General features: G+C 40.5%; 1 long non-coding RNA gene across 1 annotated transcript; it reads left to right on the top strand.

Annotated features, from left to right (window-relative positions):
• Positions 1–230: 230 nt before the first annotated feature.
• Positions 231–8,412, top strand: LOC137274598 (uncharacterized). Its single transcript, XR_010956187.1, has 3 exons — positions 231–542; positions 5,410–5,595; positions 7,580–8,412. It is a non-coding gene; the product is annotated as an uncharacterized lncRNA (long non-coding RNA).
• Positions 8,413–12,840: the final 4,428 nt, after the last annotated feature.

The following is a 12,840-nucleotide window of genomic DNA, read 5'->3' as shown; positions in this document are numbered from 1 at the left end:
CCTGGATTTGCTAAACTCAACGCAAACATATATTCATAAGGTATCAGTGAGTCTGTTCACGTGCATACCCATACGAGTCTCATACGACAACACCGACTTAACCGTATCATTGTTACAAGGTGAACATTCAGCCAGGATTATAAAAAAAAGTATATAAACTGTACCGGCGATCCCAAACGACACACCATGTCCTTGATATTATCATATCGTCTGACTTTAATCTGCCCCGCCTTCTCAAATGTTATAAACTTAACCCTATGCGTGCATGTCTCCACGCTGACCTAGGTTGAGATATACGAACAATGCAGGCAGTAGCCCAGAAGGACGGGTTATTTTTACCCCATGGCGGAGACCCGGATGAAAAGCCTTTCATGTTTGCCTAAATTATAGAGACGACCTCGTCCATGCTATATCGGGGTGTTTCCGCTTGAATAGCTTTGAATGTAAATCTGATCAGTAAACGGACGGGTCTTAGAGACACACCTTGTTTCACACCACCTTCTGGTACAAGTTATTTGGACGTTCGTATAATTCACGATAAGGTGAGTTTAAATGCATGTTTGAGATGTAAATTCATGATAGGTTACAGTTCTATGTAACCGTGGTCTAACTTGGGTCAGGTAACATGTCACGACATTTCTGTTGCAGCGTTTGTCAAACGCCATTACAGCAACCTCTCATTCGGCTACAAGTTAATCATATGCATTTTGCAAGGAGTCTTGCAGCGCTTTTATGTGGCCAATACTGATCTGAGGATATTGTAATGTCTAATATTGACATAACACTGTGGGAGAAATAACGACGTAGTAAATTTATTATCATTACATAGCTCTAAATTTACATGTCCGTCTTTGTTGTGACAAGTTAACTATAATATAGTAATATTTCCGGTCTAAAGTAACTTGTAATCGAGATGATGTGTTTCTCTGTCCAGTAAGACGCCACATAGTCACCACTTAACACTTGTAGGCATGTGCTTTTGCGGCCAGTCAGGCCAAACAACATCTACACCAGTACAGGCCATTAGTCATACAAGGCTGACATTTGCCGTGCAACATACTTAGCTTTGCTGCACCAGGATATATCCACCTGAACCAGTCTAATTGTGAAATGTGAAATACACACACACACACACACACACACACACACACACACACACACACCTTAAGATAACTACACTGAAAGCTCTTTCTGAAAACGACAATTACAGTGACATTATATTTGTTTTCACTCACATCTTAAAATTCTTACAGTTCTACACGTTCCGTTGTGCTACGTATGCATATGATGTAAATACGTTCAGTGTTGTTTACGTAGGGTCGTTTTAGCAAACTACAAGCAATCTCCCTGGGGATACCAGAAACTGACTTCAAGCTTTTTACACATGGGTGGAATCGAACTGTGGCTTTCGGCGTGACGAGTGAATGCTTTAATCAATAGGCTACCTACAGCCCCTAATACTCATTAAAACAGGAAGCATTGGATGGCATTAGTAAGATAGCCTTTGAATATGTATAATAATTGTCAAACATCGAATCTATGTGGTAACTGATAGATAATCAGTTGAAGCGTGAAAAATCAAAAGAAGTTAATTGTATCCCAGCGATGACAGATAATGCATACCAGTGACTTCCTAGGGGGAGGTAGAGTTAGAATATGTCCCCAGGTAAAGGGGTGACTACATGCGTTCGGGCGGTATGACTTTACGGCCATCCGTGTGTCCCATCACTGGTTTGTCCAGTTCACATTACACGGGGACATGCCGTCGTGATATTGTTTCAGACGTTGATGGCAGATTAGTGATTTTAGAAAAGTGGTGTGAGGTTAAGACGACATCTGGCTGCGTCACTCAGTCGCTACTTCCATATTTTATTGCTAGGTGTCATATATCAACTACCACACAACTACTCCGACGGCTGAAACGGTAGACTCGGAATAGAGGTATGCTGCTATTTAGACCATACTTTGTTATCAGCTAGCAGGTGCATTTCAAGGCGTTGAAAGTTCAACCAGTAGTTCTAAAGCTGTGGCAGTTCCCGTTGAATAGCTCGGAGCTTGGATCCGCGTCACTGCTCGCGGGCGCTCCGTGCACAATGAAGGAGTAGGTTACAGTTTGGGCGATGACTCGATGCTTTTTCTTTCATTGCGATAGGGACATAAACACGTGAAAACCCATACCACCATATTCATGTTCATCAAAACAAACCCACACCATGAACGTACATCCACAGACATAAATTCACGTCCACAGACATAAATTCACGTCCACAGACATAAACGTACATCCACAGATATAAACTCACATCCACAGACATAAACTCACATCCACAGACTCACATCCACAGACATAAACTCAAATTCATATGCGCCCATCCACGTCCACACACAATAACTCACATTTACACACGTCTACTCTACATATAAACTCACTTCCACAGATCTCACATCTGCACACATCCATAAACATCATCTCACATCTACACACGTCCACGTCTAATCATCAGCCAAAGACCCACACAGAAAAACTCACACGTGCCCACAACTCACATCTACACACCTTCACATCAACCCACACCCCAAAACGCCACACCTCCGCATATCAGCATCAACCGAGATTCACACACATCACCTCACATCCACGCACCTCCACATCTAAACATCAATCCACAACCAAAAACACGAACTCACATCTACACATCTTCAGATAAACCTACATTTCACACACATCACCTCACATCTACATTTATCCGCATCTAAACATCAGCTTACATCCACATCTAAACATCAGTCAACACCCACACACATCACCTTGTATCTACACACCTCGACATATAAACACCATTAAAATACATCAGTCCACATAAAATGGAAACGTAACAACTTACATCCTGACATCTGTGTTACATGAACTCATATCCACATAAATGCACATCCACCCAAACAACAAACGTGTGTCCACGTATAGAAGCATCAACTTACATCAACTCAGTTCAAAACAAATTCACATCAACTCCTGTCAAAACACATCAGCTCACAACCACGATCCGTTGTGCGTAGAACTTATACTAAAATGCCGCCTCCCAGCTAATGAACGTTAACCGTGCACATCAACACACACACACACATCAAATAACATTCCAGGCAGATTCATAGACAGCATTTCAAAACTGATCGCTATTGACCTTGACCTTGATGGTTACATCATAATGCCGAACTACTTTTACAATCAGCTGATCGAGTGCAAGTGACCTTTGTGTTGTAGGCTCGATATTTGGAATTCAAATCATGACTTTCACAAAAAAATGTCAACCAAGCAAAACATTCTGGTGATTAGTACTAGTTTTGTATTGAATGTTTTAAATTGTTTATTTTCATCTATAAAGTAGTCTTGACAAAGTTATCCCCCCTTTTCTTTACTTTTGACATTCCCTGCTTGATTAATTTTGTCATCATGGATTACGGTCTCAGTGTAAATCAACTTTGTTTGTATTGGCGGAGAGGACAGGGGAACAGTTTTAATAAGTCAGCCTTTAGGTACCTACAGACTCTACGAGTGAGTGAGTGAGTTTACTTTTACGCCGCACTCAGCAATATTTCATCTATATGGCGGCGGTCTATAAATAATCGAGTCTGGATCAGACAATCAAGTGATCAACAACATGAGCATCGATCTGCGCAACTGGGAACCGATGACATGTGTCAGTCAAGTTAGCGAGCCTAACCACCCGATCCCGTTAGTCGCCTCTTACGACAAGCATAGTCGCATTTTATGTCAAGCATGGGTTGCTGAGGGCCTATTCTGCCCCGGGACCTTCACGGGTAACAGACTGTACGATGTGAAAGAGGTTTCCGGAGATATAGATGCATGAAAATAGCCGAACTCCAAGTCAGCCAGTGTCGCCATCAACGTCAAAGCTATCAACTGCGCAGGTTGATCTACATTCTGAAGTGCACAGAGATTTGATGAATGATGACTTTATTGAACTGCCACACATCTATGGCTATTCAAACATTGGTAGTTATGTCGACGACAACAGGAACCTGAAAACTGTAAAAATGCGACATGAAATGAAACGCTTTGGATGAAGCCCTCATCTTTTAGAAAACCAACCGTTAATCCCTCAGCTAGAAATTATCTACTTCAAAACTTTCTTGATAGTAACAACTGTGCACATATCAGGGCACAGGAACGTCCAGTCTCAATAATTACAGTTCGTTGTCCATGACCCACCACATGGACGTAATTGAGTCAAATGTTGAGCCGTCAATCCACTTCTGAACGTTATCTCGCACTTGGCGCGTCATAATGAGAGTAGTCTCCCTTCCACTGCCATTGTGAATTGTCTACTCAAAGCAATCAGACAACTAGACACAGGAGTAACGAGTTGTCAATGTAAACTTCTTTGGGCCAGAAAAGATAATGAGACTTGATGATAATCAACTTTTTAAAATCAAAGTTGAAAAATCCGGTGTTATGTTTTTCAGTGTTTGACTGACTGAGTTCACTGTTCAGTGACTGAGAAATGTAAATACGTTGGGATTTATCCTGTACACCAGTCTCTTTGAAAATGTAAATTTAATTATGCTCATTATGGACGCTTCTGTTGCGTACACAAATCTATCTTTCCCTTCGCTCGTGAACAAATCAAACTGTTTTAAGAGGTCTCGTTGGAATATTTTGCACATTCAACACCCACTCTTTCTGTAATCTCTAAATACATGTTTGAGGCATTGTTTAGTTAATAAGTTTCGATAAATATATAATAACAGTGGAAAGCACAACGGCGTTCAACGATGCATACCGTGGGATCACATGTTTTCGTCAGAGCTAACTCGGTCAAAAACAAATGATTGTGTCACAATTTACCAATAAGTTCACTTGCAAGGATGAGACAAATGGGTCATTAGGTTACACTTAAAACTCGCATTTACCAAATGTGGCTGCCCGTTTTCGGTCACTGACCTTGTGTTTTACAATGGATACATACAACTGTCACATAAGGTTTTCGATTCGTTTCAGTATGAGCCTACAAACAGAACAGTGAATCCTCAAGAATGTCGCTATCCTTAAGCTCTTGAGGTTCTTTTTTGATTTCTTAAAAAAAGCTACGAAATGTTCAATTTATCGAATGAATAAGGTTGAGCCGGATATTTCAAATGAATTTCCGGGAATCGAGTGCTCATTAACTTCCGCATACCCGAACATATAAGGTTCGAAACCTCTCCGTAATCATCCTATATCAGACTCACTCACTCACACGAACGAACTCGCCGTACCAGAAGGGTAGCAAGGAGGAAACCTATTGATTGATAGCATAAGCAACGATACCACAATTGGGTAAAGACAACATACACACATCATATCATAATATATTCCACGGGAATTATATAAATATAATTATTTTTCAGCAAACATGTCAGACGATGTGAAAGTGGTTTTAGCCTCTGATGAGGCCAACTATGGGGCTATTGCTGCTGTTGCACTCCTGTTGATCATCGTTGTAGCAGTTCTGCTTTACGACTCCATGTGCCGCGGTAGCAGCATCAAGAAGGAGAGGGCAAAACGCAGGAACTATCAGATGCAAGGGTTAACTGGTAAACTAACAGAACCATCTTACACTTAGAGGAGGTCTGCGATCCGGGGCGCTGCAAATCGCTGCGCAGTGTTGCACCCCTTTAACACATTCCGTGATCTTTTGTTGTAAGTCAAGATCCGTCGAACCCGCCCGCACCCTTAGAATCTTTCGTTACCACTCGACCCATTCCGTAACCTGCAAGAAGACATTTTTAACCCCTCGCCCCTTTCCGTAACCTCCAAGAAAACATTCGAAACCCATCGCCCATTTCAGTAACTCCCAAGAAGACTTCCCCTATCGATGGTTGTTATGCGCGAAAATGCGACAAATCAATCAGAACGAGAGCAATGATTGATTGCGGTGCTTTGATAAAAAGGAATCCCGACAACTTACATTGTTTTTGGTATTATGCTCTTGCTTTTAAAATCCACGAGAACAAATCTGACTTTGACTGAAATTGGTGGTAGTGCTCTTTTCTGGAGGAAAACTTCATTGTTTCTTCACCAAACTTATACAGGTCTGGTGCTGAACTGGTGCTTTTTGATAGTTTTGAACAAAATACTTTTGGCGTATTCATGGCAGCAAGTTTAACTTTGACGGAAATTGGTGGTCGTCCTCTTTTCTGGAGTAGAACTCTAAAACTGTCAGGTGGTCTTTTCAGGAGTAGAACTCCTTTCACTAATTCTTCAATAAACTTAGCACATCGGCAGGTGTGGCGTACTGAGGCATTGTCGTAGTGTTGAATCAAACATATTGCATACTGATCCTTTCTGGATCCGAACCTAAACAAACTTCCAATACTTTCCTTACACTTTGCTATATACACGCTAAAGCATTTAAAATATTCATAACTTGAAGATATATTCATGAAGAATTTTTCGCCATTGCGGGGGATTTTGATGACTTTGTCCTCCTGTTGACATATCCGTTCTCATGGATCCAACTGAGTGTATTATCACGATCTTGCGGGTTTATTGTGGAGATTGTACGTGCGTTTCCAACTTTTTAGAAAATGTAATTATGAATCGCAACGCACTTCAAAACAATAATATTTTATCTGTATGTAACTAATGAACTTTAATCATTAACATTGGGCATACATTTCACAATTTTGAGAATATTTTAGTCGGACGCTTGTTTGGTCATTCACACATTTTTCAGAGAATTCATTTAAAATTCCACTTGGAGTATGACAGCAAGGTTACAGGAATGTTCATTTTGAAAAACAAGATTAAAGTAATATTTGAGTTTCTGTTTAGGGATTTAATGTAGCTTTTACACATTTTATAAACACATTCAATTGAATAATTCCGGTTTGTGATGTTTAAACCCTATTTAAGATGAACATCTGGTAATAATTAAGTCAGAATGTGTCTGTAGTAAATATGCTTTTCTTCTTCCTGTAGTTGTATGAAAGAGGTTTAATTCTTTAACAACATGAACAACAGTGCATGTATGATTTCTTTGGCGATATTAAGTAACATTGGAACAAAACAGGAATAGAGTTATGGTTATGGTGTGTGTGTGTGTGTGTGTGTGTGTGTGTGTGTGTGTGTGTGTGTGCGTGTGCGCGCGCGCTGGCGATTAAAAGCCCGACTAAGGGTGTGGACTCGAATCGATGAATATTCGATGTTTCAAGCTGTCAAATATAAAATTTAACTGCAGAAATCATTGAAATATAGTAACCGATGCAGACAAGGTACTCCCAATTGCTGACAACTATCCGGGCTGCTATATTATTTGACCACATGATACGCAGGGCTAAAATATATATACTGGGGCATTTTACTTGACAAAATACATTTCCAACTTTATTTGCTGGTAGAAATTGCGCATCCTGAAGATGTTACAGTATAGCTGAGATATTTTGTAATCCACGTGAAGAGCGTTTGAAAAACAAACAATAGTTAAAGGTTATTGAAGTGAGAATTGTAGACATGCAATTTCAACTGTTTCATGTTGCTATATGACATTTCACGATAACGTTTAAATTTCTGTTTCAGCTGGAACCGGGTAGACTCGCAATACCGTGTCCTCAGCAATCACGATACACCGTCAAAGAAGAGAAGGACACTGCATGTATCGATGTCAGGAGATGTTAAAAAACATGTTATTAATTTCTCTATGGACTATGACAATATTTCTTGTATGACTTGGGTTTTCTGATAATATTTTGTGACAAACGACATCTCATGAATTTCTGCCCACGTCATAACTTTTAGTACATATTTTGTATACAGCAGTGAAAATCTATTCATCCGGAGCACAATCGGTTTTTATTAATGTCCGAAAGGATGTAAGATGTAAGATTTCTCCCCTCTTCTAATTGCCAAGACGTGTTTGTTCCGGGCTGTTGTAATCATATCATGCGACATACGGTACTTAACCCTTTTTGTTTCATAAATACTCAGAATATGTCATAATAGTTATATATAAAAGACTGCACTTACTGTAGAAAACTACACGTTCATGTATTAAATCATTGCTCGAATCTCTTTAGTAACTATCTAATATCCACGACAATGTAATATCACTCGGGGCTATTGACTCTTCAAAAATAACAGTTTTTCTTCTTCTTTTGAAAACAAGTTTTGAAGAGACGACAAGGATTTGAATATTTGCTATCTTCTCCACAAAACTGTCCAAAACGTGATGCAGAACAGCTACAAAATCTATACTGGTAACATCAGTGATTTCATCTTGGGGACTGGTTGTATAGTATCATAGCTTCCTCTACATGCACACCTTAATGTTGTGGAAATCCATAGTTATATTACCTGTATATATGTCATAATAATATATGTTATGCAATAAACATTCTATGTATGCTTCACTACATATATGTTTTGTCAGGCATGCTTGTGTAAGTGGGAGTGATTCGGGTTTGGATGAGAGGGTGGGTGTGTAAAAAAAAAGGGGTGTGGGTGGGGGCGAGTGAGTGAATCAGGAGTAATATGTGAGTGTGACTAGTTTACATCACTTACAGCAACAAACTGTCGCAGTTACAAACTTGGAATGGGTGAGTGAGTTATGTTTTACGCCGCACTCAGCAATATTCCAGTGTATATGTAAAAAATCATGCCTGGACCCGATAACCCAATGATCAACAGCATGAACATCGTTCTGTGCAACCTTTGACGTGTGACACTGACCTGACACCAAGTCAGGGAGCCTGACACCAAGTCAGGGAGCCTGACCACCCGATCCCGCTTATTACGCGAAGCATAGTCGTCTTTCCTGGCAAGCATGGGTTGCCGAAGGTATATTGTACACCGGACCTTGACGGGTACAACGAACTTGGAAATGGAATCGAATCATAGGTTATTATGAACGGAACGAAACTCTGCATTGCTGCTTTAGCCTGTTGATGTTTGTCGTAGTAACTGGTGGAGTGCATGTTATGAATGTTTGTTGTTTAACGCCTTAGTCAACGATGTCCCTGCTATGTGACGGGCATCTGTAAATAATCTGGACCAGACAATTCACTAATGATTTCATAAGCATCGATCAACACAACTCGGATATGTTTACATGAATCAGCTCAGTTATGCGACTTTTAATCCCAGGTCACCACTTGTGCCAAAAGTTTCTAAGCCTACATAACTTCTAGACTGGTGACACCAACTATACAATACATACTATACTATTAGATATTTGCATAGTGCCTATATCCAGTTGGTTCAACTGCTCAAGGGCGCTTTGTTTTCCCTCGATCATTGGATGTCCACCACAACGGCACATAGTATTTGCAATCTCAACTCCCTGGGGATCATACAACTTCTTGCAGCCTACCAGGAGCACCGAGTTAATGTGGCTTTCCCATCCTTTGGAGGTACCCATTCACAGCTGGGTGGACTGGGACAGACAGTCAAAATACTTTGTCCATGTCCACAAATAACGAAAACCCAGAGAAGAGCTAATCTTGAGTATTACAAACGTTTTGATGTTTGGAGAGAATTGGATATAAATAAAAAGAAATATATTTGGTGGAAAAATATCGAAGGCAAAAAGTTATCTTCGATATTTTTTATTATTTCAGAAAACCTTTGTGACCTAATCTTGGATTCCAATATTTAGCTAGAATGTAAATCTGGTCATTCTACGTTTTTCAAAGTCTAATGGCCACCAAAGAGAGATCGGATATTGGAAATGTCCTTACTTATAAACCCAGATTATAGAAACATAGACCATATTTGTTAACATCTATCAGGTATTTTTTCGTCACGTTAAAAAAACTTCCGTTTGGCCATATGAAAACTCATTCAATCCATAATTGATATAGGCTGGATACGACCGCCGGTCTTAATGTCTTATGTATTTGCCTATTCCTTTCTACAGACCCGTGAAGATCTGGGTTAGAATTGGTCCTCAGTAACCAATGCTTGTCGTAGGACTTGCTTGGCACATATCATGACATCACAATTTGGGTAGACTGGTGCTCATGTTGTTAATAAAAGGATTGTATAGTCCACATAGCTGGAATATTGCTGAGTGCTACGTTAAACAAAGTATGAAATCCTTTCTATAGCTGAAAAAAAATCCAGAGTGTCCCAATGATTGCAAGATTAGTGGAAGTTGTTTTGATTACACGTGTCGAAAAGAATCTTAATAAGAATAGCACTAATATGACACTGATATTGCGCATTGCTCCATGATTGTTGCATGCTCGAAGAACACAGTTACATGAAAAGGGTTCAGGGGTGCTGAAAGAGATAGGTCTTATGATGACGTTTGAAAGACATCAGATCTCGACATGTTCTGATTGGTTCTGGGAGGCTGTTCCACGCCACTGTCGCTGCACATGAGAAGGAACGTTGGCCATATCTTACACTCTTGATGTTGGGAATGCTACATAGAAGCTTGAACTCAGAGCGTAGGGATGGAGGATGAGAGTAGATCGACATGAGATCCTGTAAATAACCTGGAGCATTACCGGACAGACACTGATGGGCTAAGCAGTGGATTGTGAAAGTAATCCTGTGCAGCACTGGAAGCCAGGGTAGATCCCTCAAGATCGGGGTGATACTGTAATGCTTACGGATGAATGATACAATGATGGTGGTTGTATTCTGTACATGCTGGAGATGATTTAACTGCACAGCAGGGGCTCTAGCAAGAATCTTGTTACAATAGTCGATCCAAATCAATGACTAGGGACAGTATGAGAATAACGGTTGATTCTTTAGTCTTTCCGGATTTTGCTGATGTTCCTCAACTGTATAGAACAGATCTTGGTTTTTTTGATTGATCTGACAATCCATGGAGAGGCCAGAGTCTACGATTACGCTTAGTCCAGACTCTAAATGTTTTTCAAGCATTCAACTTCAGCTTGTTGCTAGACATCCATTTCTGTATATAATGGCAGCAGTTTGTCATAGCTTGGGCTGCCCGTCGTGCTTTAGACTGATTAGGCTTGAAGAGAGATGCCAGATAAGTGCTATCTGCATATAGATGCCTGTTCATGTCTGTACACTAATGATTGAGTCAAGTGTCTTGTTGTACAGTAGTAGTATAGGGAATAGGGGTTTTGGCTCACTTTCAAGAAATTTCTCTACAAAGCCTTATTTAGTAAATAAGGTTTTGGTTGGGACCTTAGATCTTGCTACTATTACCCCTACTACAAAAAGGTTGGGTGTCTATGAAACAGTTTACCGTGTATTGGTTGGAGGTAACACTGTGCCGTACGGTACGATCAATAATTCTTCTCTTACAAACCCCCTACCCGGCCCATCCCTCAAGTAGTACAAGTTAGGTTCGTCGGCTTTTATATCCACTTTATCTATGTTGTAAGTTTTGACTGACCATATAGGATCGGTGGCCCGCTTACGGCTATCGCCCTCGTGTTCCCCCTACTACTTAACGTCTGTGCCTATGTCACGTTTATATCGATGAAACAGTTTAACGTGAACCACCTACGATCTCTTTGGTGTTCATAATAAAGGCTTGCTGGGCTTTTTGTATCCCCTGTTCTATGTACTTTTTTTTCTCGTCCTCGCTGATAGCAGACTTACGAGACTTGGACCGAATATCTTGTTTCATTCCGTTATATTTTTTGAGTTCAGATAGGATTGAACGAAACTCCTCTTCTGAGATCTTACTGTCAGAGAGTGCCGTGGAAATTCGCTCACTCACTGTGTTCAGCTTTGCTTCGGCCAGAACCCTGATCTCGTCGTGTTTCAATGCCTTACGATTAAGTCTGCGTGATACTAACTTAAGCGCCAACCCTGCCAACCCTGCCACCCCAGCTGTTATTTCAATACCTAGCACTATAGGTGCAGCCACGATGGTAGCTAACAACCCAACGCCTGCCGCCCCTAGTCCCATACTGGTTGCCATAAGGGTAGTGTCAGCCCCGTCCACGATATTGAAAGCTCTATTGTACTTTTTACATAGAGCTTTCCGCGTGTCACGGTCTTGTTCTAGTTGACGTTTCACATCACATAACTGCCTCAAGCGGAACCCATCTACGGTTTCCAGCGTCTTCGCTACTTCCTCTACGACTGGGTACAGACCCATCCTATAATATATATTTTGAAAGATATTTTAATTGGGTTTCAGTTAAAAATCTATCAATGAATTTAAAGTCTACAAGTTCTAGACTACTATTCAGGGTAATAGGTGAGAGGCTAATAGAATTTTCTGTTGTAATCAAAACCCCACTGAGGCTTATTAAGCGGTTTATAGGACCCGTGGTATCCCGTTGTATAACAATACGACAATATTCGCCTTTGTGTCTGCTAAACCAGTGTATTAACACCCCGGGTAAAATTTGGTGTACTATTGGGGGGTCTCCATTGTCTGAATACTCAAAGAAGACTTCTATGATGAGTGTGAAAGGGGGGAATATTATTTCAGGATTACTAAATGTTAATTTATTTTCGAATGAAGACGCTAACCCATTTTTGTAAGTTCTTATTAATCCCCTCTCCGGAATGAAATCCCCGGGCCAGATACCGTTGTTCCTAATCTTAGAGATACGCCCCAATTCGGTTAATGTGATATAAGGTGAGGTGAGTGTTAAGTTGATCAGCCATTTAGGCTCTTTTAAATCTGATAACGACACCCGTCTGTACACGTTGTCTTTGAAGTGCAGGATGTATAATTCATCTTCCTCACCAGGCTGATCGAATCCCTCCGTATCTCCTAGGTCGTTAAGCGTAGTGTTGGGATGATGACTGGTCATTATTATACTATTACGATATAATTTCCAACTGGTTTTTTGATAATAATTCAGGGGTTAACTTCATACCCATGAAGTGTATGT

This window comes from Haliotis asinina, chromosome 2, assembly GCF_037392515.1.
Source record: "Haliotis asinina isolate JCU_RB_2024 chromosome 2, JCU_Hal_asi_v2, whole genome shotgun sequence".
In the NCBI taxonomy this organism is placed as follows: Eukaryota; Metazoa; Mollusca; class Gastropoda; order Lepetellida; family Haliotidae; genus Haliotis; species Haliotis asinina.
Note: the sequence above shows the minus strand (reverse complement) of the source record. Positions and strands in the feature narration are given on the sequence as shown.